Genomic DNA, 7,282 nt, shown 5'->3' with positions numbered 1-7,282 from the left:
CCTTTAACTAGAGACGCCGGGGATTGAACCTGGGACCTTCTGCATGTCAAGCAGTTGTTCAACCACTGAGCCACAGCCCTCTTTCATTGCATCCTCACAACAATCCTGTGCGGTAGGTCGTAGCGCAGTTTAGAAGAAGAGTTGGTTTTTATATGCCTACTTTCTCTACCTTTTAAGGAGAATCAAACCGGCTTCAAATCTCCTTCCTTTCCTCTCCCCACAACAGACACAGGAAGGGATGGGCAATTGTTTATTTAACTTTTTTCTTGCGTTCTGCGTTCACAAAATGACTCACAATCATAAAGGTATAAAAATACAATACAGAAGACTGCACTGTATTTATAGCCAACACACGCATACACGAAACCAGGAGTAAAAGTTGATAAACTTCCTTGAAGCGCAGCTTACTGGCAACTACGGATCATTTCTTGGGAGTAAACAATGCCTACAAGTAGCAGTGCCGGTTCACAGACAACCTCAAAACCCAACGTTGTGTAATACCTTTTACTGCGGCCAGCAAAAACAAGCCACAAAACCGGGCATCGCTAAACAGCTGCCGAGTTTTGAGCGCTCAAAGATTTTTTTTGTTTTTAAATGTCAGGCTGGATGTTCAATACAAAAAGCTTTTTTAAAAATTCTTATTTTTATTTTAAAAAACCCAGAAAATGAATGTTCTTTGAACATTTTTTTTTTAAATGAAGGGGTGGGAAAACACATTGTTTCAGGGCACGATGGTGAAGCAAATCATGAAATGGTCGATATACTCTTCGCTTATGGGCACGGTGAGAGTCCATAGGTTTGTGTAGGGCACCCTTATGAGCCAGCTCTGCACTCTAGAATATGACCCCCACCCCGCTGGTGGCCAGAGAAGATTGAATCCTCCCCGGCGATCGTAAAAGGGTTCATTGGCAGATGCAGTGATGGAGAAAGGGCTCCCTCCTTCAGCTTGAAAAGCAACACTAGGGGTTGCCAGCTCTGGGTTGGGAAATACCTGGAGATTTTGGAGGTGGAGCCTATATATATTCCAACAGATTGATTCCTCAGTGGAACTGGCTTCCTCAGGAGGTGGTAAGCTTTCCTTCCCTGGAGGTTTTCAAGCAGAGGCTAGATGGCCATCTGTCAGCAATGCTGATTCTGTGAACTTAGGCAGTTCATGCGAGGGAGGGAATCTTGGCCATCTTCTGGGCACTGGGGGTGTGTGTGGAAGGTAGTTGTGAATTTCCTGCATTGTGCAGGGGGTTGGACTAGATGACCCTGGTGGTCCCTTCCAACTATGATTCTATATGGGGTTTGGAAGGGGGGAGACCTCCAAAGCAGTCATTTTCTCCGGGGCAAGTGATCTCAGTAATCTGGAGATCAGATGTAACTCCGGGAGATCTCCAGGCCCCACCTGGAGGTTGGCAATCCTACTAGAGACACACACACGTACCCCACAGTAAAAACGAAGAATCTTGCCTGTGGCATCTGAAAGACTAAAGGATTTACTGCGCACTTCTATGCAGAGCTACTCCAGTCTGATTTCCATGGGTTTAAACCAGGGTCATACATAATATTGCTTCGTTAGGCTGCAATCCTATGCGTGATTTCCTAGGGGTAAGCCCCATTGAACGTTGTGGGATGTACTCCAGAACAGATGTGCGCAGGGATGGGGCGGTTTTTGGAGCATAAACTTTGCCGGGCTTGATTGCCCTTCGTTAGATACAATAACGCGAATCCTCAACCAGCAAGGTTTCTTTATACAGAGGAAATAGGAGGGAAGGCGGTACATTGGGTTTCCAAGACCCATTAAAACTTTTGTTTTGCTTTTGGGAAGCTCTGAAGTTGCCACCGCAGGATTCTTTTGTTGTTGTTACTGCAAATGACCAAAGTTACTGAGTTGCCCACACTAGAATTAGCTATGTTGCACAGCTACAGCAGGATAAAATTAGAGATCAAATCCACTCTGCTAGTAAGTTAATGTTTTACTATATTCTACAAGGGGGTAGTACTAGGCGTATTAATGTTGAACAATATTTATGTAATGTTTTTTCCCTTTTCCTTTTGTACCCCTATTATTGAAAATCAATAAAAATATTTATATATATATATATATATATATATATATATATATATATATATATATATATATATATATATATATATATATATATAAAATAGAATTAGCTATGTTCCACAGCTTGGGCCTTCCAGTTGACAGATTTGAATTCCACCTTTATCGTAAATTCTGGGGAAGGAGACGCAGTATCTGTCCCAGAAGGTCACAGAGATAAGAAAGACGCTTCTCAGTTGGTATTTTTAATTATTGTCAATGGGCACAAAGCACCGCCATTCAGCCCTTTCTTGCGATGGTGAAACCCTTCCTTGCACAGCATCGGGAGAAAGTTCTTAACCAGAAGTCCCCTTGAGGGACCCACATAACGTGGGTTACAATTACATAGACAGCTGAACCCCATTGGGGTCCTCAGAGGCCCTTCCGGGCAGTAACAAAATGATGGTCTTCCTCTGCTGAAGTAGGTTTAAGCATAGCGATGCAAAGGGATCGAGCGGTGCCCCTCTGCCCCTTCCATGAAAAAACCCATAGTGGCTTTCCCCGTTTGCCATTAAAATTCAACCTTTCTCTCTCTCTCTGTGGTTAGGCTTCCCTCCCATAGCTTTGATCACATGACAGTCAGTAGGTGAGGATGCCCCCGTCTTGTCAAAAGCTGGGGTGTGTGTGTGTGAGTGATAGGCTACCACCTCACAGGGTTGTTGTGAAGCTAAAACAGGAGAACAACGTAAACCGCCTAGGTACCCAGTGAGGACAAAAGCAGGATATAAATAAATAAAATAAATACAAGTAACTTAATTGCGTGGGAAAGGAGTTGCCAACCTCCAGGCACTGGATTGGAGAAAATAAAGACAGCACACGAAAGCCCAAACTCATACAAATACGCAAGCATAGCAAGGAAGAAGACGCACCTTGGATTTATATGGACTGTAGTATGCAAGTATATGAACGTTATATAGTGATAAGAATTATAGGTTTGTGAATTGCATATTTGTATTGTATATTATAGGGAATCTTTGTATGAGTTTGGAGAAAATAAAGACAGCACGAAAGCCCAATCTATTACGATTTACAGCATAGGTGTCGTTGATATTTGGTTTAACCTCCAGGTACTAGCTGGAGATCTCCTGCTATTACAACTGATCTCCAGCCGTCAGAGATCAGTCCCCCTGGAGAAAATGGCCGCTTTGGCAATTGGACTCTATGGCATTGAAGTCCCTCCCCAAACCCCGCCCTCTTTAGGCTCCGCCCCAAAAACCTCCTGTTGGTGGTGAAGAGGGATCTGGCAACCCTACGTGGGAAAGGGAATGTGTGTGAGTGCTAGAAAAACAGCACCTGATGGGAACAGGTGGCTATGTCTGCCCTTGTCATATGGGGCTGAGGGCCATGGCAAAGCCAGGGCTGCTTTTAATAAACAAGGGCCTGCGGTCCTGTGCACTCTTACGTGGTAGCAAATCTCAGTAGGGCTCTGAATCAACATGGACGGGATAAATGGACACAAATGCAATTCACGAAGCTGCCTTATACTGAAGCAGGGCATTGGTCCAACAGGGTCAGTCCTGTCTATTCCGACTGGCAGGGGCTCTCCAGGGTCTTAGGTAGAGATCTTCGTCATTGACTACCTGATCCTTTTCACCGGAGATGTCAGGGATTTCTGCATGGTGTGCCGTGGAACTACAACCCCTCTTTGCCCATTCTGGCAATGCAGCCCTCTTCAGTGGTCACAGCAAGACCAAACCTCTGTGCTGTTTGAATGTAAGTTCCCATGTGTTCAATTACATTTACTCCCAGCTAAATGCGCGGCACAGAGGACTACAGATTTTTCTGTGATGCAGTCTTTGCCAAAGCAGTTACTTAATTAGATGCATGAAGCGCGTGTGACCTCAGTTGCAAAATATAGACGTTTGAGCTATAATGGGACAATCTCCCCAGCAGCACAAGAGAGATCTGCAGGTGATTTCCCCACCCACCCCAAAACACAAGAAGAACAAACATTTCAAAGTTTTTTTTATTAGTAAAAAAAGAAAAATAGTTTGTCTGGTTTTACCATGCTGGCATCGCTCTGATCTTAAATGCCTTACACAGGAACCAGGACAAGCAACTTCTAACTTTTCTAAAAAATCTCAGACAGAAGCCTTAGTTCTTTCATCTTTAGTTGGCGTTAAAGCATTTACAGAAAAAAAACCCAGAAACAAATTTGACTTTTAATTACAGTTCATTAGCTGACCTCTCAACATGAATTTCCCATGCTCAGAACCAACACATTACGAACAAACAAAAAACCCTGTTGGCTGCTACGTGAATATATTTAGTTTCTTGAGCTACAAAACCAAAGGGAACACTGGAAGATAGTTGCCTCTTTTCCCCCTTACTGGACACTACACTTCTAACCAATTGTGTAATTTGCTAACATCCAACAGGTCCTGTTTTTATCTGCAAGGAGGTACCTTTTGAATTCTGGCCTGGTGTTAAAGCAACATCATCTCTGTCCCTTAAACATATAGCACTGAATGTAAAACAAACCTTTCATTGTTTTCTTCACAACAATCGTGAGAGGTAGGTTCTTATTAATTCAGTTTTGCATATCGGAGACTTGAGGCTGGATGAACATGGCTATACCAAGCTTCCCTCCCTCTGCAAGCAACAGTTGCACACAAATTTTGAAAGCCGAGTCTCCCAAGGCCACCATCCAATGAACATTTGATTAATTTTTCTTTCTTTCTAGAGACCTTGTGCCCCCCCCCACAATTAAAACAAAGCTTTTACTATATTTTTCATTTATTAACAAAGTACAATTATTTAAACGGCGCTCGAAAACACAAAGTTAGGCACAGACAGAGAAAAACAAGGTCAATCCAGATAAGTACCCTTCCATGAAGACATAATGTCCCCATCTCCCTTTAGGCGCGACAGTTTACACAGGGCCAAAAGGGCATCACCGTGTGAGTGACAGTATTCACTTGCCACTGAAAAGTGCTGTAATGTGGAAGGTAAGCGCCTACTCTGAGATACATTTCCAGTTTATGCCTGTGGTTCCCACTCCACAGAAGGCAATCTCTGGATCTGAATGAAAGAATGATAAGCCACAGCTCAGAAAACACAGATGGGGGGGGGGAAAACAACCTCAAATTAGAATGACGAGTTAAATTTCTAATATATGGAAAATCATATTTTACAGGTCGAGAAACTGTTCCTACAGATCTTTTAGTGCATGTAACTGAAAACATATATTTTCCCTCCCCCAGTAGAAATTATGCATGAAGATATGACCTTTCCTACTGTTAAATAGGCCCTTACTGTACCAAAGTATCAGGAAAGATCCCATTTTGGAGCTTGACTTTCTGTTCGATACATATTTTTGCCATCAAGTCATAGCTGACTTATGGTGACCCCGTAGTTTTTTCCAAGGCAAGAGATGTTCAGAGGTGGTTTGCCATTGCCTGCCTCCGGATCACAACCCCAGTATTCTTTGGAGGTTGCCCATCCAAATCCTAGCCAGGGCTGACCCCCTTAGCTTCTGAGATCTATGAGATCAGGCTAGCCTGGGACTATCCAGGTATACACATTTAGCTGTCGTTAAAAGAAAAAACGTTTAGGCCCTTTACAGTCTGTGAGAAAGAATAACTGGCCTCAAACTGGATTAGTATTGGACTCATCGGCATCATTCTACTAATCTGGCCATATATGACCTTGATCTCAAGCCTAGATGCTGCTAGGAAGTCCTGCTTCACAGACAGGTGCCCTTAAATTCAGCGTCCCCTTCAGAAGTTTGACCTATTGTAGCGTAGCAGTAGTCATGTAGTGCCATCTCCCAAGGAAGGTGGCGTGCATGTCACATCATCCCCTGGCCCACTTTGCCCTCACAACCACCCTGTGAGGTAGGCTTGCCAACAGCGTGCAACTGCCTCAAGGTCATCTAGGCTGCATGGCCGAGTGGGGATTTGAACCTGGGCCTACTAGGTCCCAGCCTGGTACTCTTTAACCACTACACCCCGAAAGGGAATTTGCTCCGCATGTTCAGGTGGGGCTTAGGATATTGCATGCATGAACAGAAAGAGCACAGCGTTTGACAGTGGGGTCAGATTCCAGTGCCTTCTATACTAATTTCCAGCCGATATTCCGTTCACCTGGAGAAAATGGCCGCTTTGGCAATTAGACACTATGGCATTGAAGTCCCTCCCCTCCCCAAACCGTGCCCTCCTCAGGCTCCGCCCCTAAAAACCCCTGCTGGTGGCAAAGAGGGACCTGGCAACCCTACAGATTGCATGTGGCCTAGGGTAGGAATGAGAATAAAATCTCTCAGTCTTGTAATGCCTTTTTACAAGTCGCTGGTGTGGCCCCATATGGAATACAATAAAAGTTTGGGTTGCTGCATCTCAAGAAGGATATTGCAGAACTGGGGAGGGGGGGGAAGAGTGCAGAAAAGGACAACCAAAAAGATTATGAGGTTGGAGCACCGGTCCTACAAAGCAAGACAAAAGCATTGGGGGTGGGGGTTAGTTTAGGAAAAAAACGACTGAGGGATGGTTGCTACATGATCTACAAAATTATGCACGGTGCAGAGCAGGGGTTCCCAACCCTTTTGAGCCTGCGGGCACCTTTGGGATTGTGACACGGCTGCTACAAAATGGCTGCCGCAGGAGGCGGAGCCAGCCACAAAACGATTGCCACAGCTTAATTTAAGTAACAGTAGATCCATGGGTTGTGGTGGCAGCTGCTGCCAAAGCAACATTAAAAAAAAAAAACTTTACAGCCAATCAAATCTCCAATAGTCAACCCATCAGAGGTCTTGCTGGCCCCACCAACTTCCGAAAAACATGTTGCGGGCATCAGAAAAAGTGTCAGCCGGTGCCAAGGCAGGGACCCCTGGTGCAGAGAAAGCAAAGATACTAACTTTTCTCATACTACTAGAAGTCAGGATCACTGTACAAAACAGATTGATAGTAGATTCATTACAGACAAAAGAGCTTCACAAAATGGGTAACTGTCTTGCAGAACTCCCTGCCTCACAGTGAAGGACAGGTTTATGGGGTGGGGTGGGGTGGTGGACTGGTTTAGAGAAGATAGGTCTATTGCTGACTACAAGCCACATCAGCCAAGCAGTCCCTCCTGTTTTAGAGGCAGAATGCCTCTGATTGTGAGATGCCGGGAAGCAGTCAACAGCTTGCGAGCTCCCCGCTGCAACCTGATTGGCCCCCATTGGAAAGGAGGACTCCGGACAACATGGACCATTGA

The sequence above is a fragment of the Euleptes europaea genome, chromosome 18 (assembly GCF_029931775.1).
Source record: "Euleptes europaea isolate rEulEur1 chromosome 18, rEulEur1.hap1, whole genome shotgun sequence".
NCBI lineage: Eukaryota > Metazoa > Chordata > Lepidosauria > Squamata > Sphaerodactylidae > Euleptes > Euleptes europaea.
Note: the sequence above shows the minus strand (reverse complement) of the source record.